A 10,258-nucleotide genomic window follows, 5' to 3' on the forward strand; every position below is an offset into this window, starting at 1 on the left:
GAATTAAATATTAAATAAAGAAAATAATTAAATTAAATTCTATAACTTGAACAAGGCATGCTCACAAGTTGTATATGCTAATATAACAATCAATACAATATTACTATAACCCTAAAACATCCCCTACCTCAATTTGAGATGAAAATCCCAAATCCCCACCGAATTGAAACGGCTCCGAATCCGACAAAACTCCTAGGTTTTGTCGGGGACAACACGATCTATATGAATCCCCAAGAGGCCCCATAAAAATACAAACTTGACCTCAATCCTGAACTCGAAATTTGGTCAGAAATGGTTTCTAATAAGAGGTAATGGTGTGCGTAGTCAACACGAACACAAAATGTAAAGGCACTTCAACTTTTTAACAAAGGTTGGAAGTTCAAAAGAGGAGAGAGGTGGTGGCAGCCTCCCTTGGGCTGCCATGGGAGCTCTGGTCGTGCAAGGTGAGTGGAGAAGATGAAAAATGAAATATTTCATCCCCCTTTTAAAGAATTCTCAAAAAGTGCCCCGAACGGGGCCCCACGGGGTCCGGAAAAGTGGAATTTGAGCAAACGGGCTCAAATGGCAAAACTTCGTGAACAAAAAAGATTCAAAATGAGAAAATATGAACAACGAAAGAAAAGGCATCAAAACCGAATTCCGAGCAGAGAGATATACCCCGAACAAGTTCGGTGGCAACCGAGGCAAGAAACCCTAAAACTGAAGAAAAACGACCAGAAGGAAATTTCAAGAATTTACGAGTCAAAAAAAGTGAAAATGAATCCCGTATGAGGATCCAGGCTCCAGATAAAGTATTTTACAATAACTTTCATTAATTGCAAAATGGCCCCTCCAAAAAGGGTTAATTGCACTAATGCCCTAGAATGAAAATATCTTCCAAAAATATTTTCTTAAAAACACCTGAAATAAAATATCTTCAAAATATATTTATGAAAAACACCCCAAGAAAAGAAAATAATTCCAAAGAACTTTGCATCCATGCCCCTATGAACACCGGGAGGAACCAGAGTACTTTCTTACAAGAGTAAAGATACGTATTTCGTGGAAACCACTTAGAATGAAGACACGTGAAGTCAAAAACCAACTCTGAACACAAGGAGTGAGGTTACGCCGACAAAGTGACAAATGGGGAAAAGACAGAATAGGGAAAAGGACGGAATAGGGAAAAGGACGAAAAGTGAATAGTGTCAAAAAACGAAAAGTGTGGAAATGACTCGGTTCTCAAAGGAAGTTTTCAATTCAAAGAAAAGAGTCTCAGAAACCATTTTCGAGCACTCGAGACGACGCTAAGCGATGAGAAACTGAATTCAGAAAAGAAATTTCAACGAAAAAAATTCATCCGTAAAATTCTGAGGAAAAAGGAAAGGAAGGAAATGACCGGGTCATTACATCATAAAAGCGGCCCACTTCACACTCATATAGGTAACCTCTTATTAAGAGTATCCTACCAGACCCCACTTGAATTTTCAAGGTATAAGAGTCATTAAAAGTATAGCTTATCCTAATCATTGCTGTAGGTAGCACCGTTTCATCATAGAAATGGGTAGAAGATTAAATCTTCCCAGTGCTTCTGGTGAGCCATTCAAAATTTATGTTGTCCCTTTGAACCTAGATTTTGGGATCTCTAGTCAACTAAGTTGGGTTTCTATTAAGATGACTCATTAACTTTTGGCTTTAATCCCATTCCCTTCGATCAACTATATACTTTCTCTCTTGTCAAACCTATTGTAACCGGATCCGCTAAATTATCTTTTGACCTGATATAATTTATTAAGATTATCCCACTTGAGAGCAATTGTCTAATGGTATTATGTCTTTGAGATATATGTCAAGACTTACCATTATACATATTACTTTGTACCCTTCTAATTACTGATTGACTATCACAATGTATACAAATAGCGGGCACAAGTTTAGGCCAATTTAAAATATCTTCTAAGAAATCACGAAGCCACTCAGCTTCTTCTCCAGCTTTATCCAAAGCAAGTGGATATGGCAATATAAGATTGTTTTGAAGATTTTCAATATATGGCACCTCCTTCAATAGTAAAGACATAGCCATTTGTGGATTTAGAATCCTTCGTATCTGATATCCAATTAGCATCACTGTATCCTTCAAGTACAGCTGGATATATGGAATAATGCAATCCATAACTTTGGTATATCTTAAATACCTTAGAACCCTATTTATTGCAGTCCAATGGTTCTTTCCTGGATTACTTGTATATCTACTCAATTTATTAACTGAGTATGTTATGTCTGGTCGTGTGCAATTCATCAAATGCATTAAGCTTCCTATAATGTGAGAATACTCAAGTTGTGATATGCTAAGACCGTTATTTTTCGATAAATGAAGATTTACATCAACATGAGTCTTTACAAGACTACTATCTTCTTTATTAAACTTTTCTAATATTTTCTCAATATAGTGAGATTGAGATAATACTAGACCATCTGATGTTCTAGAAATCTTGATTCCTAGTATGACATCAGTTATGCCTAAATCTTTTATATCAAAATTTTTGGTCAACATCTTTTAGTAGTTTTGATTATAACATCATTACTATCCATTATTAGCATATTATCCAGATATAGGCACACAATAACATATCCATTTTGAGTATTTTTCACATAAACACATTTATCACACTTATTGATTTTAAAACCATTTGACAACATCACTTTGTCAAAATTTTCATGCCATTGTTTAGGTGCTTATTTTAATCTATATAAGAATTTTACAAGTTTGCACACCTTCTTTTCTTTCCCTGGAACTATAAAACCTTCAGGTTGTTCCATATAAATTTCCTCTTCTAATTCACCATTCAAGAATGCAGTCTTAACATCTATTTGATATATTTCTAAATTTTGCAATGCTGCAATAACAAGTAACAATCTAATGGATGTTATTCTTGTTACTGGTGAATATGTATCAAAATAATCTAAGCCCCTTAACAACATACCTCGCTTTATATTTATCAATTGAACCATCAGGCTTCATCTTCCTCTTAAAAATCCACTTATAACCTAAAGGTTTAGTACCAAGAGGAAGATCCACCAGCTCCCAATAATAATTTTGCGTGATGGATTCAATTCTAGTATTAAAGGCTTCTTTCCATTAAAGAGCTTCAGGAGAAGACATAGCTTCCTTATAGTTTTTTGGCTCATTCTCCAATATATATATCAGAAAATTAGGACCAAATGATTTAGACGTTCTAGCTCTTTTACTACATCTAAGTTCATCCTTATTTCCATCATCTGCAGACTCTTGGTCTATATTTTCTTGTATATTTCTATTAGCAATATCATGATTTCTTTAAAGAGGATTTTTACAAGGAAATATATCCTCAAAGAAACAAGTATTCCTTGTGTGACGGCCCTGGTTTTTAGGCCAGTGCGTCAGTGATGAACCGAAATGATGATCCGATAACGGATCCGAATGCGAAAGCGAAAATAGAAAACAAGACTCTCAGAAGTCAAAGTGACCTTCCATGAGGTCGTGGAACTCAACAAGAACTGATGCGGAAGCAAAAGATCGAAAATATGACAAATAAGACCCCAGGGGCAAAATAGTCATTTCTGAAAACTATAGATTCGGATGCCATCGAGCACACTGCTGGAAGGACAACAAAAAACTAATTAAGATGGACTCAAGAATCGCACGATTCAGAGTCCGGACGAAGGAGAAACGGCATGACGAAGAAAAACGAGCACTTAAGGCAAAAAGGGTAAACTAGTAATTATTCAAGAAGAACTGGGTGCAACCGAGCACACCGTTGGAAAAAAAGTGAAAAATTAGTCAAGTTCAAAAAAAAATTCACTTGAATTGGAGTCCGGACGAAGGAGAAAAGCCCAAACGAAGAATTGACGCCGCGACGGCCCGACGAGGGGCTATGACAGCCCCATGCGGGCGCCCATGCACGCCGAGTGTGCGCTGGGTGCACACATGGCTGGCAGCAGCCCGTAAAGCTGTTGTGTAGTTTTTTTTCAGAAAAATCCGGAACAAAGGCTGAATTTGGAGGCCTAGATGAATTTTTTTGCAAAAACACAAAGAAGAAACCCCCCTCAAAATTGATTTTTCTACATAAATTGCGAGAGAATTAAAAAAAAACTCACTGTAAAATGCCCAAAATGCCCTTAGCTCAGTAAGGGGTCAAAAACTAAAAAAAATGCAACTTTGCACCAAGTATGCATTTGGCCCTAAATGCATTTCTAGGTTGAAACGAATGTGCACGCAAGTGTATTTAGTGTTTTTAAGTGCGCGGGAATGGTCCGCAGCTTCTGAGAAGACCCGATGCAAAATCCGACCCCCCAACTGTCAAAAAGGTCGAAAATGAACAAGAAAAGGAAAATTTGAAAACCAAAATAAACAAATGATTTCAAATTACCGTTTGGCCCTTGGCCACACTTCAAACAGGATTTATAAAACCCTATGAAAGAATAAAAATGGAATTCCTACACCCGATGCAACCATAGTGAAGCAATGACTCGGCATTTTTCAATATTTTCATAATATTTCATGAAGTTAAAAGTTACATAGGATACAAATTAGATGTCATTGGCCTATGGCCTCATCTCATACATGTCAAATACATTGTAAAGAGTGTACTTATGTACACATTACAAAAATAGAATCAAATTTACACATTTTGACATATAAAGCTATAAATGGCATTTCAAGCCAACATTTACATGAAATGAGAACTTCAAGTCTACAAATCATCTAAGCATGATGTGAATCCCAAATCTTGATCCCGGTACCTGAAAAATGTCCCCACTACGTGGGTGAGTAACATAAAGCTACTCGTAGGAGATGAGCATGCATCGACCTAGCATTTTACAATTATATCACCTTAAGGTGAAACATGTCAAAGGGGCTCATGCCACCTAACGTCTATGTCAAGTGAGACTCAGGGATCATCCTAAGCTACTCATGCAATTTAAAGTGAACAACGGCATACAAGTATACATGCTCAAGTATACTAAACAACGTTAAACCTGTTATACAACATACAAGCATACATTTCTATGTATACTAAACCACATTAAGACAAGTCATGCAATGTCTAAGCATATTTACATAAGTATGCATTTTATATGAAAATCTCGTAAATTAAGTATACGAACACAAGTATACTAAGCTAAGAGAGATACGCCTAAAACAAGTATACACGGCACAAGCATACTAAATGAATTTAAACTCACAGAGCAAGCATACAAGTTCAAGTACACTATATGAAATCTAAATACACAAAACAAGTATACAGTTTCAAGTATACTAAGTAAGATTCCAATATCCAAAGCAAGCATTAGTTCTCAAGCTACAAGTAATCCATGATTAACAACTTGAAATTGAATGCGAAATCAAAGTAGAAAGACTAGGACATGTGGTCACTAAACCAAGTAAGTGTTTCCGGGTAATTACAACCCACAAGGCACTACCTAGTACGCACATGCATAAGTTATTCCAGGCAATTATGACCCACAAGGTACTACCTAGTGCGCACTTATGACTTAGAAGATTCTTGTCTCCGTACTAGAGCCATCACGTGAAATGTGTCCTTACAAGCTTCCCAAAATCAATAAGTTCAAAACTTATACTAAAATCAATAAGTTAGACCAAACTTATATCAAAATCAATAATGCATAAAACCATCTTCCATGCACAAATAAGGTTGAATCCACACAAACCATGTCTAAATAGCATATGACATGTCAAGTCTCCAATATGCAATTATACACAAAGTAAGAATATTTTACAACAATTGAGTCACATTACTATCCTAAGCCACAAGTACTAAATAAGCTTCGTTTTAGTAGTAAGCTTTCAAGATAAACAATTGTAATATTCTAACAAGTTATATACCTACACAAGATATATTTAAACAAGCTTTACAGGTCAATGATATTCTATATCATGCTAAGTCCAATTACCATTTTAAGAGGCCCCAAGTACTAATTCTACATCCAATTAGTAATATGCTCACAAGGTAATTAATTTCACTACATTAAAAGGGATTTTTAACCTAACATGAAAGTCTCTAGATTTCATATTAATCCCAAATAAACTCAAATTAATATATGTTAAGGAACATAGCATAGTTTTCACATATAATATACCCAAAATTAATTTAAGTGACTACAACACTTAAAAATAAAATTAATTGAACTAATTAATTAATTTTCTTTAGATTTTCAAACATATCTAAATGTCCCTAATTTAATATATGTTAAAGAACTCACTAAGGCCTACTTTAATATCACATTACAAGTTGATTTCATGTTTGATACAACCTGGTAAATTAAACTTTCACAAAAGATAAATATTAAATAAAATTTGCAATTCTTATTCAAATAACCCCAATTTAATATATATCAACCACCATACCAAGGCCTAAATTTCTAGCATGCCACAATTTACTTCTAAGTTGCCTAGCATCATGAGAATTAAATCTTAAACAAAGAAAATAATTAAATTAAATTCTATAATTTGAACAAGGCATGCTCACAAGTTGTATATGCTCATATAACTCTCAATACAACATTAATATAACCCTAAAACATCCCCTACCTCAATTTGAGATGCAAATCTCAAAAGCCATCAAAACGAAATGGCTCCGAATCCGACAATACTTCGGGGTTTTGTCGGGGACAACGCCACGAACGATCAACTCCAAAGAGGAGCCATGAAAATCACAACTTGACTTCAAAACCAAACTCAAAATTTGGCCAGAAATGGGTTCTAATAAGGGTGAAAAAAGCGCGTAGAACACAAAACGCAAAGGCCTTACTATGTTCTGACAAATAAATGAAGTTCAAATGAGGAGAGAGGAGGTGGCAGCCTCCCTTGGGCTGCCATGGAAGCTTCAGGTCGTGCAAGAGAGTAGGGAAGATGAAAAAATAAAATATCTCATCTCCCTTTTATAGAAATCTCAAAAAGTGCCCCGAACGGGCCCCGCCGGGTTCGAAAAAGTGAAATTTGAGCAGACGCGCTCAAATGATGAACCTCTGTGAAAGAAAAAGATTCAAAATGAGAAAATAAGAATAACGGAAGAAATAGCGTCAAAAACTGAGTCCCAAGCAAAAAGTTATGCCTCAAACAAGTTTGGCGCAAATTGGGGCCAAAAACCTTGAAACTGGAAAACATTGACCAGAAGGGACTTCTAAGAGTTTACGACTCAACGAAAAGTGAAAATGAATCCCGTACAAGGATCCAGGCTCAAAATAAGATAATTTGCAACAACTTTCATGAATTGCACAATTGCCCCCACAAAAAGGGTTAACTACAAAACTGTCCCAGAATGAAAATATCTTCCAAAAGATATTTTCTTAGATACCCCTGAAATAAAATATCTTCAAAAGATATTTATGAAAAACTCCCCAAGAAAAGAAATTAATTTTAAAGAATTATGCATCCATGCCCCTATGGATACCAGGAGCAACCAGAGTACTTTCCTGCAAAAGTAAAGATACGTATTTCGTGGAAACCACTCACGATAAAGATACGTGAAGTCAAAAACCAACTCCGAGCACAAGAATTGAGGTTTTGCCAACAAAGTGACAAACGGGGAAAAGACGAAATAGGGAAAAGGACGAAACAGGAATAAGGACAAAGAAGTGAATAGTGTCGAAAAACGAAAATTGTGGAAATAACTCGGTCCTTAAATGAAGTTGTCAATCCACGGAAAAGAGTCTCAGAAACCATTTCCCAGCACTCAAGACGACACTAAGTGACGAAAAACCATCCATAGAAAAGAAAAGACAGCGGAAAAAATTTATCCGCAAAATTTGAGGAAAAAGGAAAAGGAAGAAAATGACTGGGTCATTACACCTTGACTCAATAATTGTATTGACATGGATGTTAGGAATGTCTAATTTATGCACAAGAAAACAATATGCACTACTATTCTATGCATATCCTATGAAAATACCATCAAATATTTTTGGTCCTATCTTAACTTTCTTAGGAGTAGGAACCGCAACCTTAGCTAGACACACACACTTTTAAGAATTTATAGGAAGGTTTTTTACCTTTCCATAATTCATATGGTGTCACATTTGTTTTCTTTTGAGGTATTTTGTTGAGAATATAATTTGCAGAAAGTAAAGCTTCCACCCACAAATTTTGGGTTAAATCAGAACTTATCAACATAGCATTCATCATTTCTTTTAAGGTACGGTTTTTGCGTTCAGCAACACCATTCTGTTAAGGTGAATAAAGAGTGGTAGTTTGATGAATAATACCATGTTCTGAACAAATATCAGCACATGGTACTTCGTATTCACCATCTTTATCACTTCTAAATACCTTTATCTTTTTCCCAAGTTAATTCTCAACTCATTCTTGTAATGTTCAAACATATCCAAGACTTCATCTTTACTTCTTAGCAAGTATACATAACAGTATCTTGTGCAATCATCAATAAAAGTAATAAAATACTCTTTTCCACCTCTAGTTGGCACATATTTAAAGTCACAGATATCACTGTGAATTAATGCTAGAGGTTTAGTACTTCACTCTATGGAGTGAAATGAAGTTCTAGTTAATTTTGCTTCTACACATGTTTGACATTTTTTATTTAAATCAATATTAACTTTAGGTATAGAATCTATGTTAATTAATCTATGAATCATATCATAATTAATATGTCCTAACCTACCATGCCACACATCAGATGACTCAATTATATAAGCAGAAGCATTCACTTTATTATTATTAATAGCTTTGGGTACAATATTCATTAAATTGAATTTAAATAATCCATTACTCAGGTACCCTTTGCCCACATACACCTTATTTTTAGTAAGCACAAACTTATTAGATACAAAGATCAGCTTGAACCCATCCTTGCTTAGGAGTGATCCAGAGACCAAGTTCTTCCTGATATTTGGTACATGCAGCACATTATTCAAAGTGAGCTCTTTCCCCGAGGTCATTAGCAGCTTAATCTTTCCTTGTCCTTCAACCTTTGCAGTAGGAGAGCTCCCATGTAGAGTTATTCTTCATTATCTATAGCTTCATATGTAGTGAACATCCTCTTTTATAAGCAAACATGATGAGTTGCCCCTGTGTCCACCCACCATTCTCTATTGTTGCTCACAAGGTTGATTTCAGAAACCATAGCTGAAAGATTTAGCTCTAACACATCAGCTATCAGTTTATCGTCCTCAGCAATGTGCACCTCAATGGTCTTTTTCTTGGAGTTAAGTTGTGGTTTGCAGCTACAACAGTCTTTAGCTTGGTGTCCTAGCTTGCCGCATATGTAGCACTTCCCAGTGAACCTCTTGTAGTTTCCTTAGCTGGGACCTTCTCTAGAGTGTTTCCTCTTCTTATTTTTCTGCCCAACTTCCACTACAATTACCTTTGACACCATTGAAGAATTCTCGAATTTCTTTTCAGATATGCAGTTATCTTCTTCAATTCTTAGCCTGACAATCGGTCTTCGAGCCCCATTTCCTTGCGCTTATGTTTTTAAGTAATTTTTTAAATCTTTCCAAGTAGGTGACAATTTTTCAATGATTGAAGCCACTTGAAAAGATTCACTCAATATCATTTTTTTCAGCATGTATCTCATGTAGGATTAGCTGGAGCTCCTGCACTTGGCTCATGACTGTCATAGAGCCTACCATTTTGAAGTCCAAAAATCGTCCGACCACGAACTTCTTCAAACCAGCATCCTCTGTTTTATACTTCTTGTCTAGTGACTCCTAGAACTCTTTAAGAGTATTTATTGGACTGTACACATTATATAAAGTGTTGTCTAATCCATTAAGGATGTAGTTCTTATATAGGAAATCTCCATGCTTCCATGCATCAACAGCTCATACCTTTGTAACGTCAGTCTCACCCTCTTTTAGTACTGAGGCAGTCTTAGTTAGGAACTTGCTTAGATTCAGAGTTGTAAGGTAGAACATCATTTTCTGTTGCCACCTTTTAAACTCCGCCCCATTAAATTTTTCGGGCTTCTCCCTATGACTGATAGGAACATTAGGCATAGTAGTACTCGTACGTGCCATTCATCTGTTATATATTAAATATACAGACCACAAGTCAATTTACAACAATATAATTACAATAATAATAGTTAAATAATTAATACTATATTGAAGCAGAATCTGTCTTAAGATTGTTGTCCAAAATAATGGTCTAAGTATACCATATATTATAGTATTACTATTTAAATATTATGTAAAGATATAATGTGTGTCTATATATATTATTATTATTATTATTATTATTATTATAAAATAATATATA

Source organism: Cornus florida, unplaced genomic scaffold (genome assembly GCF_030987335.1).
Source record: "Cornus florida cultivar Cherokee Brave unplaced genomic scaffold, ASM3098733v1 CherokeeBrave_3.0.0_Hap2_Chr03, whole genome shotgun sequence".
Classification (NCBI taxonomy): Eukaryota; Viridiplantae; Streptophyta; class Magnoliopsida; order Cornales; family Cornaceae; genus Cornus; species Cornus florida.